This window comes from Schistocerca nitens, chromosome 1, assembly GCF_023898315.1.
Source record: "Schistocerca nitens isolate TAMUIC-IGC-003100 chromosome 1, iqSchNite1.1, whole genome shotgun sequence".
Lineage (NCBI taxonomy): Eukaryota > Metazoa > Arthropoda > Insecta > Orthoptera > Acrididae > Schistocerca > Schistocerca nitens.
Window position 1 is genome coordinate 64,525,466 of NC_064614.1, and position 22,565 is coordinate 64,548,030.

Consider the following 22,565-nt stretch of genomic DNA (forward strand, 5'->3'; position numbering starts at 1 on the left):
ATTTGAAGCCGAGCAGTTCCTATTACAGTCTGAATTCCTTCAGGCACCAAGGCCTTGTTAACAGTTTTCTTTTTAATAATTAATGAAAACCACTGCAGATGTGTTATTACGCTTTTAGTGTGTTACGACCGGTTTCGTTTCTTTGAACATCTTCAGGTTGCTGAGTCGTGCTAAAGTCAACACATAAATGGTCTGGTTGTCGATTGTACACGGTCAAGACGTTTACGTTTCTCAGTAACGCCTTAGTCTCAATTACATGTCGTATAAGAATGTCCTGAAACCAGAAACTTCAGTTCCGTATAATCATATCCTCTGACAACTAGGCGTATTAGAACGAGCAGCACCATGCTGTTCTTGTTCTGTCCAATGCAGTTGTCGTACCGCATTTCCAGCTGGCGTTTGGGTGTCAACTGAGTGGACGAAACCTATGAAAGATACGATGCAACAGCGTTATATCCACTTCCCCAGGCTCCTTCATGCCACATACATATGAGAGCAGAGTTCTGCACATGAATCACATGAATATGCAAGTTGTAACTTGATACATTCGTCACATGTAGAATATGTCAGTGTGTGTCAAAGTGGGCGTCAATATAATCTGTTGTACGCCAGTAGCCATAGTCGCTGCAGTGCTTGAATACTGACTAGCTAACTCGAAATCTGCAAGAAGTCTTGCACCCTTCTCGCCTCTCATCAGGTGAAGTTCTTTTATAGCAATCACAGAGAATCTGGACGTGCCACTAATGGCGTTTGTTTCACAGGTTACTTTATCGCAGGTGCGAAATTTCTCTGTTCTCGGCCATATAAAAGGGAGGGTGGGAAATTCCCATTTGAAAACTCTGCAGTAAAATTGACCATAGATATGCGTCTCAAGAAATCCCTCCTCGAATGCATACTAAAGCCAGTTAGTATTTAAGCCAGGACTAAGGTACTGCTCGCCGGCCGGTGTGGCCATGCGGTTCTAGGCGCTTCAGTTTGGAACCGCGTGACCGCTACGGTCGCAGGTTCGAATCCTGCCTCGGGCATGGATGTGTGTGATGTCTTTAGGTTAGTTAGGTTTAAGTAGTTCTAAGTTCTAGGGGACTGATGACCTCAGATGTTAAGTCCCGTAGTGCTCAGAGCCATTTGAACCATTTTTTTTTAAGGTACTGCTTTGCAGACTTCTGTCTGGAGTAACGGCTCTCTTCTGCTGGGAATGACACATGCATTGGTACGAAATCTGTTTAAATGAACTGTCTTTGTTAAATACCAATTTATGGACAGCGAGTTTTTCGCATATTATTTGTAGGCGGTAAATCTGACTATACTGTCTCCGTCTCTTTCGTCTTCATTTGCATTCCACCACCTGAAATGCTGGCGCCAAACAACAGCGTTTGTTCTTGCACGATGGAGTTACGTGTTTGTGAAAAATTGAGCGCAAGTAAACAGAAAAAACGTACGTATTCTATGGTGAGTGGGAAGAACGGAACCTTATTAAAGAGTGGGCATCGTAGATATTTCAAGTAGAACGAGCAGTCTCTTCTCTTGCCGTGAGACTGAACTTGAATGGGAAATAACTCTATTCCAGAACGATATTTCCTTAAAGTCAGAAAACAATGAAAATCTTTTTTGGAGATTAGCCAGTGTAAAACCCTACCTTAACATTGTAAAAGTGACACCGTATGTTTGATCTTTTTAGATAATTTTGTATGTGTTAGGCAGCGTTTTCAACGATGTACATAATATAATCTAAGTGTATAAATAAACTGACTGACTGTGTAAGGTTGGCTCTGACAAATTATTGATCAGATTATAACAAACTTACCAAAGATTGCAAAGCCAAGTGTCTCACTACACTGTTAAAACATTTGTGACTGTGTATACTTTAATTTTTCACGCTCGTAAAATTTTGAAAATTGAGTAATAGGTCTAGAACTGTTGATGGAGAGAAAATAACCTTTTATGTATTTTGTGTAATTAATTTTTTTTGTGGTTACGTTACTGTTTCGTGTCGAAAGCTTTATGAATGTTATAAGTCAGTAGCTATATAACTTGTCTAAATTGTATGTAGTAGATCTCAAGCCTAAAAACGATGAACACTCATTCTCTAAGCCCTGCCATAACGACAAAGCTTTCTGCGCCACCCGCCCGCCTTTATTGAGCACCATACATTGCCGGAAAAAAGTCACAACACCAAGCAGTTGTGTGATAAAAACGAAAGTTGGTAGGTATGTTTCTACATCCGAGAGACGACGTCTATTGAAATATGGCGCCACTCGGACTAGAGAGGCGCTTCTGGCGCCACTATGAGAATGAAAATCAGGTTGGCTTCAGTAAGTGCTGTAACGCTCATGAGCGTTTGATAACCATGAGACTGGACACACAGAGTTGATGTTAATGAAGAACGTCGTTAAGGCAACGATGACGCCACTATCAACAGCGCATTCAGTTTGTAATAAGTCGTGTAGTTGGACAACGACAGGCTGGACGTTACTACAGAAAGACATGGCAGAAATGTAGTCTCTGTGCATGATTGTTGGCAGCGGTGTTCACAAGAAGGTACGGTAACAAGAAGACTGACTCCGGACAGCAAGGCGGAACTACCGGGAGGGAAGACCGTCATGTTCGGCATATAGCTGTGGCGTATTGTACTGCGTCTGCAACAGAAATTCGAACCGCAGTTGGCATCACAGCGAGACAATGGACTGGTACAAATCGGTTACTTCAAGGACAGCAACGCGCCAAACGCCCTGTAAAGTGCATTCCACTGACCATCACCATCTCTGCGGACTTCAGTGCTGTCTGGCGAGAGCTCATTGAAGGGTGGAGTGGAGGTATCTTCTGTTTTCTGATGAAAGCGGGTTCTGCCTCGTTGCCATTGATGGTCGTATGTTGGTTAGGAGGAGGGCAGTTGGACATCTACAATCAACCTGTCTATGGCCTAGACACAGTGGACCGGTACATGGAGTCATGGTCTGGGTTGCGATTCTGCATGCGAGCAGGAGCGCCCTTGTGGTTGTCCCACGCAACCTGACAGCAAAATTTTACGTCACCCTTTCTGCCTCGTTCCCATTGATGGTCCTATATTGGTTAGCAGGAGGGCAGTTGGACATGTACAATCAACCTTTCTATGGCCTAGACACAGTGGACCGGTACATGGAGTCATGGTCTGGGTTGCGATTCTGCATGTCAGCAGGAGCGCCCTTGTGGTTGTCCCATGCAACCTGACAGTAAAATTTTACGTCAGTCTTTCTGCCTCGTTTCCATTGATGGTCGTATGTTGGTTAGGAGGAGGGCAGTTGGACATGTACAATCAACCTTTCTATGGCCTGGACACAGTGGACCGGTACATGGAGTCATGGTCTGGGTTGCGATTCTGCATGTCAGCAGGAGCGCCCTTGTGGTTGTCCCATGCAACCTGACAGCATAATTTTACGTCAGTCTTTCTGCCTCGTTTCCATTGATGGTCGTATGTTGGTTAGGAGGAGGGCAGTTGGACATGTACAATCAACCTTTCTATGGCCTAGACACAGTGGACCGGTACATGGAGTCATGGTCTGGGTTGCGATTCTGCATGTCAGCAGGAGCGCCCTTGTGGTTGTCCCATGTAACCTGACAGCATAATTTTAAGTCAGTCTTTCTGCCTCGTTGCCATTGATGGTCGTATGTTGGTTAGGAGGAGGGCAGTTGGACATGTACAATCAACCTGTCTATGGCCTAGACACAGTGGACCGGTACATGGAGTCACGGTCTGGGTTGCGATTCTGCATGTCAGCAGGAGCGCCCTTGTGGTTGTCCAATGCAACCTGACAGCATAATTTTACGTCTGTCTTTCTGCCTCGTTGCCATTGATTGTCGTATGTTGGTTAGGAGGAGGGCAGTTGGACATCTACAGTCAACCTGTCTATGGCCTAGACACAGTGGACCGGTACATGGAGTCATGGTCTGGGTTGTGATTCTGCATGTCAGCAGGAGCGCTCTTGTGGTTGTCCCACGCAACCTGACAGCAAAATTTTACGTCAGTCTTTCTGCCTCGTTGCCATTGATGGTCGTATGTTGGTTATGAGGAGGGCATTTGTACATCTACAATCAACCTTTCTATGGCCTAGACACAGTGGACCGGTACATGGAGTCATGGTCTGGGTTGCGATTCTGCATGTGAGCTGGAGCGCCTTTGTGGTTGTCCCACGCAACCTGACAGTAAAGATTTACGTCACACTTTCTGCCTCGTTGCCATTGATGGTCCTATGTTGGTTAGGAGGAGGGCAATTTGACATGTACAATCAACCTTTCTATGGCCTAGACACAGTGGACCGACCATGGAGTCATGGTCTGGGTTGCGATTCTGCATGTGAGCAGGAGCGCCCTTGTGGTTGTCCCACGCAACCTGACAGCAAAACTTTACGTCAGTCTTTCTGCCTCGTTGCCATTGATGGTCGTATGTTGGTTAGGAGGAGGGCAGTTGGACATCTACAATCAACCTGTCTATAACCTAGACACAGTGGACCGATACATGGAGTCATGGTCTGGGTTGCGATTCTGCTTGTCAGCAGGAGCGCTCTTGTGATTGTCCCACGCAACATGACAGTAAAATTTTACGTCAGTCTTTCTGCTTCGTTGCCATTGATGGTCGTATGTTGGTTAGGAGGATGGCAGTTGGACATCTACAATCAACCTGTCTATGACCTAGACACAGTGGACCGAACATGGATCATGGTCTGGGTTGCGATTCTGCATGTCAGCAGGAGCGCCCTTGTGGTTGTCCCACGCAACCTGACAGCAAATCTTACGTCGGTCTTTCTGCCTCGTTGCCATTGATGGTCGTATGTTGGTTAGGAGGAGGGCAGTTGGACATCTACAATCAACCTTTCTATGGCCTAGACACAGTGGACCGGTACATGGAGTCATGGTCTGGGTTGCGATTCTGCATGTCAGCAGGAGCGCCCTTGTGGATGTCCCATGCAACTTGACAGCATAATTTTACGTCAGTCTTTTTGCCTCGTTGCCATTGATGGTCGTATGTTGGTTAGGCCGAGGGCAGTTGCACATGTACAATCAACCTTTCTATGGCCTAGACACAGTGGACCGATACATGGAGTCATGGTCTGGGTTGCGATTCTGCATGTCAGCAGGAGCGCCCTTGTGGTTGTCCCACGCAACCTGACAGCAAAATTTTACGTCAGACTTTCTGCCTCGTTGCCATTGATGGTCGTATGTTGGTTAGGAGGAGGGCAGTTGGACATTTACAATCAACCTTTCTATGGCCTAGATACAGTGGACCGGTACATGGAGTCATGGTCTGGGTTGCGATTCTGCATGTGAGCAGGAGCGCACTTGTGGTTGTCCCATGCAACTTGACAGCATAATTTTACGTCAGTCTTTTTGCCTCATTGCCATTGATGGTCGTATGTTGGTTAGGAGGAGGGCAGTTTGACATCTACAATCAACCTTTCTATGGCCTAGACACAGTGGACCGGTACATGGAGTCATGGTCTGGGTTGCGATTCTGCATGTGAGCAGGAGCGCCCTTGTGGTTGTCCCATGCAACCTGACAGCAAAATTTTACGTCAGACTTTCTGCCTCGTTGCCATTGATGGTCGTATGTTGGTTAGGCCGAGGGCAGTTGGACATGTACAATCAACCTTTCTATGGCCTAGACACAGTGGACCGACCATGGAGTCATGGTCTGGGTTGCGATTCTGCATGTCAGCAGGAGCGCCCTTGTGGTTGTCCCACGCAACCTGACAGCAAAACTTTACGTCAGTCTTTCTGCCTCGTTGCCATTGATGGTCGTATGTTGGTTAGGAGGAGGGCAGTTGGACATCTACAATCAACCTGTCTATAACCTAGACACAGTGGACCGATACATGGAGTCATGGTCTGGGTTGCGATTCTGCTTGTCAGCAGGAGCGCTCTTGTGATTGTCCCACGCAACATGACAGTAAAATTTTACGTCAGTCTTTCTGCTTCGTTGCCATTGATGGTCGTATGTTGGTTAGGAGGATGGCAGTTGGACATCTACAATCAACCTGTCTATGACCTAGACACAGTGGACCGAACATGGATCATGGTCTGGGTTGCGATTCTGCATGTCAGCAGGAGCGCCCTTGTGGTTGTCCCACGCAACCTGACAGCAAATCTTACGTCGGTCTTTCTGCCTCGTTGCCATTGATGGTCGTATGTTGGTTAGGAGGAGGGCAGTTGGACATCTACAATCAACCTTTCTATGGCCTAGACACAGTGGACCGGTACATGGAGTCATGGTCTGGGTTGCGATTCTGCATGTCAGCAGGAGCGCCCTTGTGGATGTCCCATGCAACTTGTCAGCATAATTTTACGTCAGTCTTTTTGCCTCGTTGCCATTGATGGTCGTATGTTGGTTAGGCCGAGGGCAGTTGGACATGTACAATCAACCTTTCTATGGCCTAGACACAGTGGACCGATACATGGAGTCATGGTCTGGGTTGCGATTCTGCATGTCAGCAGGAGCGCCCTTGTGGTTGTCCCATGCAACCTGACAGCAAAATTTTACGTCAGTCTTTCTGCCTCGTTGCCATTGATGGTCGTATGTTGGTTAGGAGGAGGGCAGTTGGACATGTACAATCAACCTTTCTATGGCCTAGACACAGTGGACAGATACATGGAGTCATGGTCTGGGTTGCGACTGCATGTCAGCAGGAGCGCCCTTGTGGTTGTCCCATGCAACCTGACAGCAAAATTTTACGTCAGTCTTTCTGCCTCGTTGCCATTGATGGTCGTATGTTGGTTAGGAGGAGGGCAGTTGGACATGTACAATCACCCTTTCTATGGTCTAGACACAGTGGACCGGTACATGGAGTCATGGTGTGGCTTGCGATTCTGCATGTCAGGAGGAGCGCCCTTGTGGTTGTCCCACGCAACCTGAAAGTAAAATTTTACGTCACACTTTCTGCCTCGTTGCCATTGATGGTCGTATGTTGGTTAGGAGGAGGGCAGTTGGACATCTACAATCAAGCTTTCTATGGCCTAGACACAGTGGACCGAACATGGAGTCATGGTCTGGGTTGCGATTCTGCATGTCAGCAGGAGCGCCCTTGTGGTTGTCCCACGCAACCAGACAGCAAAATTTTATGTCAGTCTTTCTGCCTCGTTGCCATTGATGGTCGTATGTTGGTTAGGAGGAGGGCAGTTGGACATCTACTATCAACCTGTCTATGACCTAGACACAGTGGACCGATACATGGAGTCATGGTCTGGGTTGCGATTCTGCTTGTCAGCAGGAGCGCTCTTGTGATTGTCCCACGCAACCTGACAGAAAAATTTTACGTCAGTCTTTCTGGTTCGTTGCCATTGATGGTCGTATGTTGGTTAGGAGGATGGCAGTTTGACATCTACAATCAACCTTTCTATGGCTTAGACACAGTGGACCGGTACATGGAGTCATGGTCTGGGTTGCGATTCTGGATGTGAGCAGGAGCGCCCTTGTGGTTGTCCCATGCAACCTGACAGTAAAATTTTACGTCAGTCTTTCTGCCTCGTTGCCATTGATGGATGTAAGTTGGATAGGAGGATGGCAGTTCGACATTTACAATCAACCTGTCTATGGCCTAGAAACAGTGGACCGATACATGGAGTCATGGTCTGGGTTGCGATTCTGCATGTCAGCAAGAGCGCTGTTGTGGTTGTCCCACGCAACCTGACAGCAAATCTTACGTCGGTCTTTCTGCCTCGTTGCCATTGATGTTCGTATGTTGGTTAGGAGGAGGGCAGTTGGACATCTACAATCAAGCTTTCTATGGCCTAGACACAGTGGACCGGTACATGGGGTCATGGTCTGGGTTGCGATTCTGCATGTCAGCAGGAGCGCCCTTGTGGTTGTCCCATGCAACTTGTCAGCATAATTTTACGTCAGTCTTATTGCCTCGTTGCCATTGATGGTCGTATGTTGGTTAGGAGGAGGGCAGTTGGACATGTACAATCAACCTTTCTATGGCCTAGACACAGTGGACCGATACATGGTGTCATGGTCTGGGTTGCGATTCTGCATGTAAGCTGGAGCGCCCTTGTGGTTGTCCCACGCAACGTGACAGTAAAATTTTACGTCACACTTTCTGCCTCGTTACCATTGATGGTCGTATGTTGGTTAGGAGGAGGGCAGTTTGACATCTACAATCAACCTTTCTATGGCCTAGACACAGTGGACCGAACATGGAGTCATGGTCTGGGTTGCGATTCTGCATGTCAGCAGGAGCGCCCTTGTGGTTGTCCCACGCAACCAGACAGCAAAATTTTATGTCAGTCTTTCTGCCTCGTTGCCATTGATGGTCGTATGTTGGTTAGGAGGAGGGCAGTTGGACATCTACTATCAACCTGTCTATGACCTAGACACAGTGGACCGATACATGGAGTCATGGTCTGGGTTGCGATTCTGCTTGTCAGCAGGAGCGCTCTTGTGATTGTCCCACGCAACCTGACAGCAAAATTTTACGTCAGTCTTTCTGGTTCGTTGCCATTGATGGTCGTATGTTGGTTAGGAGGATGGCAGTTTGACATCTACAATCAACCTTTCTATGGCCTAGACACAGTGGACCGGTACATGGAGTCATGGTCTGGGTTGCGATTCTGGATGTGAGCAGGAGCGCCCTTGTGGTTGTCCCATGCAACCTGACAGTAAAATTTTACGTCAGTCTTTCTGCCTCGTTGCCATTGATGGATGTAAGTTGGATAGGAGGATGGCAGTTCGACATTTACAATCAACCTGTCTATGGCCTAGAAACAGTGGACCGATACATGGAGTCATGGTCTGGGTTGCGATTCTGCATGTCAGCAAGAGCGCTCTTGAGGTTGTCCCACGCAACCTGACAGCAATTCTTACGTCGGACTTTCTGCCTCGTTGCCATTGATGGTCGTATGTTGGTTAGGAGGAGGGCAGTTGGACATCTACAATCAAGCTTTCTATGGCCTAGACACAGTGGACCGGTACATGGGGTCATGGTCTGGGTTGCGATTCTGCATGTCAGCAGGAGCGCCCTTGTGGTTGTCCCATGCAACTTGTCAGCATAATTTTACGTCAGTCTTATTGCCTCGTTGCCATTGATGGTCGTATGTTGGTTAGGAGGAGGGCAGTTGGACATGTACAATCAACCTTTCTATGGCCTAGACACAGTGGACCGATACATGGTGTCATGGTCTGGGCTGCGATTCTGCATGTAAGCTGGAGCGCCCTTGTGGTTGTCCCACGCAACCGGACAGCAAAATTTTACGTCAGTCTTTCTGCCTCGTTGCCATTGATGGATGTAAGTTGGATAGGAGGATGGCAGTTCGACATTTACAATCAACCTGTCTATGGCCTAGAAACAGTGGACCGATACATGGAGTCATGGTCTGGGTTGCGATTCTGCATGTCAGCAGGAGCGCCCTTGTGGTTGTCCCATGCAATTTGACAGCATAATTTTACGTCAGTCTTTCTGCCTCGTTGCCATTGATGGTCGTATGTTGGTTAGGCCGAGGGCAGTTGGACATGTACAATCAACCTTTCTATGGCCTAGACACAGTGGACCGATACATGGAGTCATGGTCTGGGTTGCGATTCTGCATGTCAGCAGGAGCGCCCTTGTGGTTGTCCCATGCAACCTGACAGCAAAATTTTACGTCAGCCTTTCTGCCTCGTTGCCATTGATGGTCCTATGTTGGTTAGGAGGAGGGCAGTTGGACATGTACAATCAACCTTTCTATGGCCTAGACACAGTGGACAGATACATGGAGTCATGGTCTGGGTTGCGACTGCATGTCAGCAGGAGCGCCCTTGTGGTTGTCCCATGCAACTTGACAGCATAATTTTACGTCAGTCTTTTTGCCTCATTGCCATTGATGGTCGTATGTTGGTTAGGAGGACGGCAGTTTGACATCTAGAATCAACCTTTCTATGGCCTAGACACAGTGGACCGGTACATGGATTCGTGGTCTGGGTTGCGATTCTGCATATCAGCAGGAGCGCTCTTGTTGTTGTCCCACGCAACCTGACAGCAAAGTTTTACGTCAGTCTTTCTGCCTCGTTGCCATTGATGGTCGTATGTTGGTTAGGAGGAGGGCAGTTGGACATCTACAATCAACCTTTCAATGGCCTAGACACAGTGGACCGGTACATGGAGTCATGGTCTGGGTTGCGATTCTGCATATCAGCAGGAGCGCCCTTGTTGTTGTCCCACGCAACCTGACAGCAAAGTTTTACGTCAGTCTTTCTGCCTCGTTGCCATTGATGGTCGTATGTTGGTTAGGGGGAGGGCAGTTGGACATCTACAATCAACCTTTCTATGGCCTAGACACAGTGGACCAGTACATGGAGTCATGGTCTGGGTTGCGATTCTGCATGTCAGCAGGAGCGCCCTTGTGGTTGTCCCACGCAACCAGACAGCAAAATTTTATGTCAGTCTTTCTGCCTCGTTGCCATTGATGGTCGTATGTTGGTTAGGAGGAGGGCAGTTGGACATCTACTATCAACCTGTCTATGACCTAGACACAGTGGACCGATACATGGAGTCATGGTCTGGGTTGCGATTCTGCTTGTCAGCAGGAGCGCTCTTGTGATTGTCCCACGCAACCTGACAGCAAAATTTTACGTCAGTCTTTCTGGTTCGTTGCCATTGATGGTCGTATGTTGGTTAGGAGGATGGCAGTTTGACATCTACAATCAACCTTTCTATGGCCTAGACACAGTGGACCGGTACATGGAGTCATGGTCTGGGTTGCGATTCTGGATGTGAGCAGGAGCGCCCTTGTGGTTGTCCCATGCAACCTGACAGTAAAATTTTACGTCAGTCTTTCTGCCTCGTTGCCATTGATGGATGTAAGTTGGATAGGAGGATGGCAGTTCGACATTTACAATCAACCTGTCTATGGCCTAGAAACAGTGGACCGATACATGGAGTCATGGTCTGGGTTGCGATTCTGCATGTCAGCAAGAGCGCTGTTGTGGTTGTCCCACGCAACCTGACAGCAAATCTTACGTCGGTCTTTCTGCCTCGTTGCCATTGATGTTCGTATGTTGGTTAGGAGGAGGGCAGTTGGACATCTACAATCAAGCTTTCTATGGCCTAGACACAGTGGACCGGTACATGGGGTCATGGTCTGGGTTGCGATTCTGCATGTCAGCAGGAGCGCCCTTGTGGTTGTCCCATGCAACTTGTCAGCATAATTTTACGTCAGTCTTATTGCCTCGTTGCCATTGATGGTCGTATGTTGGTTAGGAGGAGGGCAGTTGGACATGTACAATCAACCTTTCTATGGCCTAGACACAGTGGACCGATACATGGTGTCATGGTCTGGGTTGCGATTCTGCATGTAAGCTGGAGCGCCCTTGTGGTTGTCCCACGCAACGTGACAGTAAAATTTTACGTCACACTTTCTGCCTCGTTACCATTGATGGTCATATGTTGGTTAGGAGGAGGGCAGTTTGACATCTACAATCAACCTTTCTATGGCCTAGACACAGTGGACCGAACATGGAGTCATGGTCTGGGTTGCGATTCTGCATGTCAGCAGGAGCGCCCTTGTGGTTGTCCCACGCAACCAGACAGCAAAATTTTATGTCAGTCTTTCTGCCTCGTTGCCATTGATGGTCGTATGTTGGTTAGGAGGAGGGCAGTTTGACATCTACAATCAACCTTTCTATGACCTAGACACAGTGGACCGATACATGGAGTCATGGTCTGGGTTGCGATTCTGCTTGTCAGCAGGAGCGCTCTTGTGATTGTCCCACGCAACCTGACAGCAAAATTTTACGTCAGACTTTGTGGTTCGTTGCCATTGATGGTCGTATGTTGGTTAGGAGGATGGCAGTTTGACATCTACAATCAACCTTTCTATGGCCTAGACACAGTGGACCGGTACATGGAGTCATGGTCTGGGTTGCGATTCTGGATGTGAGCAGGAGCGCCCTTGTGGTTGTCCCATGCAACCTGACAGTAAAATTTTACGTCAGTCTTTCTGCCTCGTTGCCATTGATGGATGTAAGTTGGATAGGAGGATGGCAGTTCGACATTTACAATCAACCTGTCTATGGCCTAGAAACAGTGGACCGATACATGGAGTCATGGTCTGGGTTGCGATTCTGCATGTCAGCAAGAGCACTCTTGAGGTTGTCCCACGCAACCTGACAGCAAATCTTACGTCGGTCTTTCTGCCTCGTTGCCATTGATGGTCGTATGTTGGTTAGGAGGAGGGCAGTTGGACATCTACAATCAAGCTTTCTATGGCCTAGACACAGTGGAACGGTACATGGGGTCATGGTCTGGGTTGCGATTCTGCATGTCAGCAGGAGCGCCCTTGTGGTTGTCCCATGCAACTTGTCAGCATAATTTTACGTCAGTCTTATTGCCTCGTTGCCATTGATGGTCGTATGTTGGTTAGGAGGAGGGCAGTTGGACATGTACAATCAACCTTTCTATGGCCTAGACACAGTGGACCGATACATGGTGTCATGGTCTGGGCTGCGATTCTGCATGTAAGCTGGAGCGCCCTTGTGGTTGTCCCACGCAACGTGACAGTAAAATTTTACGTCACACTTTCTGCCTCGTTACCATTGATGGTCGTATGTTGGTTAGGAGGAGGGCAGTTTGACATCTACAATCAACCTTTCTATGGCCTAGACACAGTGGACCGGAACATGGAGTCATGGTCTGGGTTGCGATTCTGCATGTCAGCAGGAGCGCCCTTGTTGTTGTCCCACGCAACCTGACAGCAAAGCTTTACGTCAGTCTTTCTGCCTCGTTGCCATTGATGGTCGTATGTTGGTTAGGAGGAGGGCAGTTGGACATCTACAATCAACCTTTCTATGGCCTAGACACAGTGGAACGGTACATGGAGTCATGGTCTGGGTTGCGATTCTGCATGTCAGCAGGAGCGCCCTTGTGGTTGTCCCATGCAATTTGACAGCATAATTTTACGTCAGTCTTTCTGCCTCGTTGCCATTGATGGTCGTATGTTGGTTAGGAGGAGGGCAGTTGGACATGTACAATCAACCTTTCTATGGCCTAGACACAGTGGACCGGTACATGGAGTCATGGTCTGGGTTGCGATTCTGCATGTGAGCAGGAGCGTCCTTGTGGTTGTCCCACGCAACTGGACAGCAAAATTTTACGTCAGTCTTTCTGCCTCGTTGCCATTGATGATCGTATGTTGGTTAGGAGGAGGGCAGTTGGACATCTACAATCAACCTGTCTATGACCTAGACACTGTGGACCGATACATGGAGTCACGGTCTGGGTTGCAATTCTGCTTGTCAGCAGGAGCGCTCTTGTGATTGTCCCACGCAACCTGACAGTAAAATTTTACGTCAGTCTTTCTGCCTCGTTGCCATTGATGGATGTAAGTTGGATAGGAGGATGGCAGTTCGACATTTACAATCAACCTGTCTATGGCCTAGAAACAGTGGACCGATACATGGAGTCATGGTCTGGGTTGCGATTCTGCATGTCAGCAGGAGCGCCCTTGTGGTTGTCCCATGCAATTTGACAGCATAATTTTACGTCAGTCTTTCTGCCTCGTTGCCATTGATGGTCGTATGTCGGTTATGAGGAGGGCAGTTGGACATCTACAATCAACCTTTCTATGGCCTAGACACAGTGGACCGGTACATGGAGTCATGGTCTGGGTTGCGATTCTGCATATCAGCAGGAGCGCCCTTGTTGTTGTCCCACGCAACCTGACAGCAAAGCTTTACGTCAGTCTTTCTGCCTCGTTGCCATTGATGGTCGTATGTTGGTTAGGAGGAGGGCAGTTGGACATCTACAATCAACCTTTCTATGGCCTAGACACAGTGGACCGGTACATGGAGTCATGGTCTGGGTTGCGATTCTGCATGTCAGCAGGAGCGCCCTTGTGGTTGTCCCATGCAATTTGACAGCATAATTTTACGTCAGTCTTTCTGCCTCGTTGCCATTGATGGTCGTATGTCGGTTATGAGGAGGGCAGTTGGACATGTACAATCAACCTTTCTATGGCCTAGACACAGTGGACCGGTACATGGAGTCATGGTCTGGGTTGCGATTCTGCATGTGAGCTGGAGCGTCCTTGTGGTTGTCCCACGCAACCGGACAGCAAAATTTTACGTCAGTCTTTCTGCCTCGTTGCCATTGATGGTCGTATGTTGGTTAGGAGGAGGGCAGTTGGACATCTACAATCAACCTGTCTATGACCTAGACACTGTGGACCGATACATGGAGTCACGGTCTGGGTTGCAATTCTGCTTGTCAGCAGGAGCGCTCTTGTGATTGTCCCACGCAACCTGACAGTAAAATTTTACGTCAGTCTTTCTGCCTCGTTGCCATTGATGGATGTAAGTTGGATAGGAGGATGGCAGTTCGACATTTACAATCAACCTGTCTATGGCCTAGAAACAGTGGACCGATACATGGAGTCATGGTCTGGGTTGCGATTCTGCATGTCAGCAAGAGCGCTGTTGTGGTTGTCCCACGCAACCTGACAGCAAATCTAACGTCGGTTTTTCTGCCTCGTTGCCATTGATGGTCGTATGTTGGTTAGGAGGAGGGCAGTTGGACATCTACAATCAACCTTTCTATGGCCTAGACACAGTGGACCGGTACATGGAGTCATGGTCTGGGTTGCGATTCTGCATGTGAGCAGGAGCGCCCTTGTGGTTGTCCCATGCAACCTGACAGCAAAATTTTACGTCAGGCTTTCTGCCTCGTTGCCATTGATGGTCCTATGTTGGTTAGGAGGAGGACAGTTGGACATGTACATTCAACCTTTCTATGGCCTAAACACAGTGGACCGATACATGGAGTCATGGTCTGGGTTGCGATTCTGCATGTCAGCTGGAGCGCTCTTGTGGTTGTCCCACGCAACCTGACAGCAAAATTTTACGTCTGTCTTTCTGCCTCGTTGCCATTGATTGTCGTATGTTGGTTAGGAGGAGGGCAGTTGGACATCTACAATCAACCTGTCTATGGCCTAGACACAGTGGACCGATACATGGAGTCATGGTCTGGGTTGCGATTCTGCATGTCAGCAAGAGCGCTCTTGTGGTTGTCCCACGCAACCTGACAGTAAAATTTTATGTCAGTCTTTCTGCCTCGTTGCCATTGATGGTCGTATGTTGGTTAGGAGGAGGGCAGTTCGACATTTACAATCAACCTGTCTATTGCCTAGAAACAGTGGGTCGATACATGGAGTCATGGCCTGGGTTGCGATTCTGCATGTCAGCAGGAGCGCCCTTGTGGTTGTCCCACGCAACCTGACAGCAAAATTTTACGTCAGTCTTTCTGCCTCGTTGCCATTGATGGTCGTATGTTGGTTAGGAGGAGGGCAGTTGGACATCTACAATCAACCTTTCTATGGCCTAGACACAGTGTACCGGTACACGGAGTGATGGTCTGGGTTGCGATTCTGCATGTCAGCAGGAGCGCCCTTGTGGTTGTCCCACGCAAGCTGACAGCAATAATTTACGTCAGTCTTTCTGCCTCGTTGCCATTGATGGTCCTATGTTGGTTAGGAGGAGGGCAGTTGGACATGTACAATCAACCTTTCTATGGCCTAGACAAAGTGGACCGGTACATGGAGTCATGGTCTGGGTTGCGATTCTGCATGTCAGCAGGAGCGCTCTTGTGATTGTCCCATGCAATCTGACAGCAAAATATTACGTCAGTCTTTCTACCTCGTTGCCATTGATGGTCAAATGTTGGTTAGGAGGATGGCAGTTGGACATCTACAATCAACCTGCCTATGGCCTAGACACAGTGGACCAATACATGGAGTCAAGGTCTGGGTTGCGATTCTGCATGTCAGCAGGGGTGCTCTTGTGATTGTGCCACGCTTCCTGACGGTAAAACTGTACGTCAGTCTTTCTGCCCATTGCCACTGATGGTCGTATGTTGGTTAGGAGGATGGCAGTTGGACATCTACAATCAGCCTGACTATGGCCTAGACACAGTGGACCGATACATGGAGTCATGGTCTGGGTTGCGATTCTGCATGTCAGCAGGGGTGCTCTTGTGATTGTGCCACGCTTCCTGACGGTAAAACTGTACGTCAGTCTTTCTGCCCATTGCCACTGATGGTCGTATGTTGGTTAGGAGGATGGCAGTTGGACATCTACAATCAGCCTGACTATGGCCTAGACACAGTGGACCGATACATGGAATCATGGTCTGGGTTGCGATTCTGCATGTCAGCAAGAGCGCTCTTGTGGTTGTCCCACGCAACCTGACAGTAAAATTTTACGTCAGTCTTTCTGCCTCGTTGCCATTGATGGTCCTATATTGGTTAGGAGGAGGGCAGGTCGACATTTACAATCAACCTGTCTATTGCCTAGAAACAGTGGACCGATACATGGAGTCACGGTCTGGGTTGCGATTCTGCATGTCAGCAGGAGCGCCCTTGTGGTTGTCCCACGCAACCTGACAGCAAAATTTTACGTCAGTCTTTCTGCCTCGTTGCCATTGATGGTCGTATTTTGGTTAGGAGGAGGGCAGTTGGACATCTACAATCAACCTTTCTATGGGCTAGACAAAGTGGACCGGTACATGGAGTCATGGTCTGGGTTGCGATTCTGTATGTCAGCAGGATCGCTCTTGTGGTTGTCCCATGCAATCTGACAGCAAAATATTACGTCAGTCTTTCTGCCTCGTTGCCATTGATGGTCGTATGTTGGTTAGGAGGATGGCAGTTGGACATCTACAATCAACCTGCCTATGGCCTAGACACAGTGGACCAATACATGGAGTCATGGTCTGTGTTGCGATTCTGCATGTCAGCAGGGGTGCTCTTGTGATTGTGCCACGCTACCTGACAGTAAAACTGTACGTCAGTCTTTCTGCCCATTGCCACTGATGGTCGTATGTTGGTTAGGAGGATGGCAGTTGGACATCTACAATCAACCTGACTATGGCCTAGACACAGGGGACCGATACATGGAGTCAAGGTCTGGGTTGCGATCCTGCATGTCAGCAGGAGCGCTCTTGTGATTGTCCCACGCAACCTGACAGTAAAATTTTACGTCAGTCTTTCTGCCTGTTGCCACTGATGGTCGTATGTTGGTTAGGAGGAGGGCAGTTGTACATCTACAATCAACCTGTCTATGGCCTAGACACAGTGGACCGGTACATGGAGTCATGGTCTGGGTTGCAATTCTGCATGTGAGCAGGAGCGCCCTTGTGGTTGTCCCATGCAACCTGACAGCAAAATTTTACGTCAGGCTTTCTGCCTCGTTGCCATTGATGGTCCTATGTTGGTTAGGAGGAGGACAGTTGGACATGTACATTCAACCTTTCTATGGCCTAAACACAGTGGACCGATACATGGAGTCATGGTCTGGGTTGCGATTCTGCATGTCAGCTGGAGCGCTCTTGTGGTTGTCCGACGCAACCTGACAGCAAAATTTTACGTCTGTCTTTCTGCCTCGTTGCCATTGATTGTCGTATGTTGGTTAGGAGGAGGGCAGTTGGACATCTACAATCAACCTGTCTATGGCCTAGACACAGTGGACCGATACATGGAGTCATGGTCTGGGTTGCGATTCTGCATGTCAGCAAGAGCGCTCTTGTGGTTGTCCCACGCAACCTGACAGTAAAATTTTATGTCAGTCTTTCTGCCTCGTTGCCATTGATGGTCGTATGTTGGTTAGGAGGAGGGCAGTTCGACATTTACAATCAACCTGTCTATTGCCTAGAAACAGTGGGTCGATACATGGAGTCATGGTCTGGGTTGCGATTCTGCATGTCAGCAGGAGCGCCCTTGTGGTTGTCCCACGCAACCTGACAGCAAAATTTTACGTCAGTCTTTCTGCCTCGTTGCCATTGATGGTCGTATGTTGGTTAGGAGGAGGGCAGTTGGACATCTACAATCAACCTTTCTATGGCCTAGACACAGTGTACCGGTACACGGAGTGATGGTCTGGGTTGCGATTCTGCATGTCAGCAGGAGCGCCCTTGTGGTTGTCCCACGCAAGCTGACAGCAAAAATTTACGTCAGTCTTTCTGCCTCGTTGCCATTGATGGTCCTATGTTGGTTAGGAGGAGGGCAGTTGGACATGTACAATCAACCTTTCTATGGCCTAGACAAAGTGGACCGGTACATGGAGTCATGGTCTGGGTTGCGATTCTGCATGTCAGCAGGAGCGCTCTTGTGATTGTCCCATGCAATCTGACAGCAAAATATTACGTCAGTCTTTCTACCTCGTTGCCATTGATGGTCAAATGTTGGTTAGGAGGATGGCAGTTGGACATCTACAATCAACCTGCCTATGGCCTAGACACAGTGGACCAATACATGGAGTCAAGGTCTGGGTTGCGATTCTGCATGTCAGCAGGGGTGCTCTTGTGATTGTGCCACGCTTTCTGACGGTAAAACTGTACGTCAGTCTTTCTGCCCATTGCCACTGATGGTCGTATGTTGGTTAGGAGGATGGCAGTTGGACATCTACAATCAGCCTGACTATGGCCTAGACACAGTGGACCGATACATGGAGTCATGGTCTGGGTTGCGATTCTGCATGTCAGCAGGGGTGCTCTTGTGATTGTGCCACGCTTCCTGACGGTAAAACTGTACGTCAGTCTTTCTGCCCATTGCCACTGATGGTCGTATGTTGGTTAGGAGGATGGCAGTTGGACATCTACAATCAGCCTGACTATGGCCTAGACACAGTGGACCGATACATGGAATCATGGTCTGGGTTGCGATTCTGCATGTCAGCAAGAGCGCTCTTGTGGTTGTCCCACGCAACCTGACAGTAAAATTTTACGTCAGTCTTTCTGCCTCGTTGCCATTGATGGTCCTATATTGGTTAGGAGGAGGGCAGGTCGACATTTACAATCAACCTGTCTATTGCCTAGAAACAGTGGACCGATACATGGAGTCATGGTCTGGGTTGCGATTCTGCATGTCAGCAGGAGCGCCCTTGTGGTTGTCCCACGCAACCTGACAGCAAAATTTTACGTCAGTCTTTCTGCCTCGTTGCCATTGATGGTCGTATTTTGGTTAGGAGGAGGGCAGTTGGACATCTACAATCAACCTTTCTATGGGCTAGACAAAGTGGACCGGTACATGGAGTCATGGTCTGGGTTGCGATTCTGTATGTCAGCAGGATCGCTCTTGTGGTTGTCCCATGCAATCTGACAGCAAAATATTACGTCAGTCTTTCTGCCTCGTTGCCATTGATGGTCGTATGTTGGTTAGGAGGATGGCAGTTGGACATCTACAATCAACCTGCCTATGGCCTAGACACAGTGGACCAATACATGGAGTCATGGTCTGTGTTGCGATTCTGCATGTCAGCAGGGGTGCTCTTGTGATTGTGCCACGCTACCTGACAGTAAAACTGTACGTCAGTCTTTCTGCCCATTGCCACTGATGGTCGTATGTTGGTTAGGAGGATGGCAGTTGGACATCTACAATCAACCTGACTATGGTCTAGACACAGTGGACCGATGCATGGAGTCATGGTCTGGGTTGCGATTCTGCATGTCAGCAGGAGCGCTCTTGTGATTGTCCCACGCAAACTGACAGTAAAATTTTACGTCAGTCTTTCTGCCCGTTGCCCCTGATGGTCGTATGTTGGTTAGGAGGAGGGCAGTTGTACATCTACAATCAACCTGTCTATGGCCTAGACACAGTGGACCGGTACATGGAGTCATGGTCTGGCGTGCGGTTCTGCATGTCAGCAGGAGCGCCCTTGTGGTTGTCCCATGCAACCTGACAGCAAAATTTTACGTCAGTCTTTCTGCTTCGTTGCCATTGATGGTCGTATGTTGGTTAGTAGGATGACAGTTGGACATCTACAATCAACCTTTCTATGGCCTAGACACAGTGGACCGGTACATGGAGTCATGGTCTGGGTTGCGATTCTGCATGTCAGCAGGGGCGCTCTTGTGGTTGTCCCATGCAATCTGACAGCAAAATTTTACGTCAGTCTTTCTGCCTCGTTGCCATTGATGGTCGTATGTTGGTTAGGATAATGGCAGTTGGACATCTACAATCAACGTGCCTATGGCCTAGACACAGTGGACCAATACATGGAGTCATGGTCTGGTTTGCGATTCTGCATGTCAGCAGGCGTGCTCTTGTGATTGTGCCACGCTACCTGACAGTAAAACTGTACGTCAGTCTTTCTGCCCATTGCCACTGATGGTCGTATGTTGGTTAGGAGGATGGCAGTTCGACATCTACAATCAACCTGACTATGGCCTAGACACAGTGGACCGATACATGGAGTCATGGTCTTGGTTGCGATTCTGCATGTCAGCAGGAGCGCTCTTGTGATTGTCCCACGCAACCTGACAGTAAAATTTTACGTCAGTCTTTCTGCCCATTGCCACTGATGGTCGTATGTTGGTTAGGAGGATGGCAGTTGTACATCTACAATCAACCTGTCTATGACCTAGACACAGTGGACCGATACATGGAGTCATGGTCTGGTTTGCGATTCTGCATGTCAGCAGGAGCGCTCTTGAGATTGTCCCACGCAACCTGACAGTAACATTGTACGTCAGTCTTTCTGCCTTGTTGCCATTGATGGTCGTATGTTGGTTAGGAGGAGGGCAGTTGGACATCTACAATCAACGTGTCTATGGCCTAGACACAGGGGACCGATACATGGAGTCATGGTCTGGGTTGCGATTCTGCATGTCAGCAGGAGCGCTCTTGTGGTTGTCTCACGCAACCTGACAGCAAAATGTTACGTCTGTCTGGTGATTCGACCCCTTTTGCTGCCATTCATGAATAGCATTCCTGTGGGTGTTTTCCAACAGGATAACGCTCGCCCAGATACCGCTGTTGCAATCCAACATGCTCTGCATAAAATCGATATGTTGCCTTGTTGGCCTGCTCGGTCACCAGAACTCTCTCCAATCCAGCACGTATGGAACATCACTGGGCGGAAACCTAAGTGTCATCCACAACCAGCATTTAATCGTCCCTGTACTGACTGAACAAGTGCAACAGGCGTGGAACTCTACCTCACAAACTAACGTATGGCACCTGTATGACACCATGCATGCACATTTGCATGCTTGCATTCAACATTTTGGCTGCTACCCCGGTTTGCTTATGTACCAGTGAGAGTTGGCAATACTCTCTTAGGATATAAAAGTTGGCTACAGCGCGCATACACAAGCTCTCGAATCTAAGATACTGTTGTTGCGCTTCACAGCGCACGGATTAAGTAGTAGCAATTTGGAGGCCAGTGTAGGAGCCCGCCTGCTGTGGTGCGCACATGTGTTGGGCGAGGGGTCGTCGCCGAGCTGCCGTGCTGCCGTACTGCCGTGTCCGCCAGGATTTGGTAGTGAGTTGATATTTTTTTATAGTTTGCAGCGCGCTTATTAATTTAAAGAAAAGGGTTTGTGTTTGTGCGTAGCAGCAGACGGTAATTTTGATAATGATAGGTGTTGAATTCTTAAGGGAAACCATTGTTAGATTAAGTATTGATTTTTGTCATTGATTTATTTTGTAATTGTCAGGGAATTGTTTCACTATGTATTCAATTGAGAAGTATTTCAGTCTGCCTCATGAGTTTGATTAATTTGCAATATTGCTTTAATGCCACTGGAGGCAGATTTTCATACGAAGCGATTGTTCAAAGAGCTTCTAGCGTTTTGAATTGAATGAGAAGGAATCGCTTTCAGAATATAGTTTGGGCTATCATTTATCGAGTTTAGATTTGATCAAACCCTTTCTCTTGAATTATATGTAGTTATAGTAAGCAGCAGCAGCCGCAGCAACAGCAGGAACCGCCATACAGAACATGCATTGCACTCAGTATGAATAACAGGTTTTTTTATGTTTTTGTTAAATAATGGAATGCAGCAGATCAAGCAGTGGCAGCAGAAAGACCAAGTAAGTTATTTGTTGCGCACAGGACCAATAAGATAAAATAGAGTTTAGGCGATCTCTGCAATAGTAAAGTTAACAAGAGTACAAGCACGAGATTTTCACTAGAAAACACGAGACAAGAAGATAAGAGCTCGCGACTTTCACCAGCATTTCACATTTGCAATGGCTTATCTCGTGCTTATACTAAACTGTGATCTCGCATCGTTAATCACTTAATTACGTTAGACAAACATATTTCCGAAATTTCATTGTTGTTCTTTACTCGTTTCTTGGTTTTTCCGTTAGTGTAGAAATGTACCCGAACAGAAACAACATGTTACGAACTCCTAGGCTCCTGCAGCCAGGGGATCTCTTAGACATCTCTCCGACTCCGGATGCCTACTAGCAGGCGCAAGAGCATCGGTGTAGTCAGCCTGTAGCCGCCTACGACTTTACTTACGGGTTCTCTCTGTAGAGGTACATTTCGTGGTGCTCAACAAAGGTGGATGGGTGGTGGGGCTTTAGAGAGACCCTTTACCGTTTTACTAACGCACAAGTCAATGTCACACACCTCCGTGATCGAGCCATGCCACTGTGCGAAACACGAGGGGTGAAAAACCATAAACACCCTTTGCTGCTTCGGATCGCAATCAAATTTCGTCTAATAGTTTTGAACGGTCCCTAGTGGTTCCACTCTGTACATCGGAGCAAAAATTGCCGTCGCACTGCCTCCAGAGAGGTGCAATCACATACGGTGCTGTTTCTGGCCCGCTATGTCCTCCGCA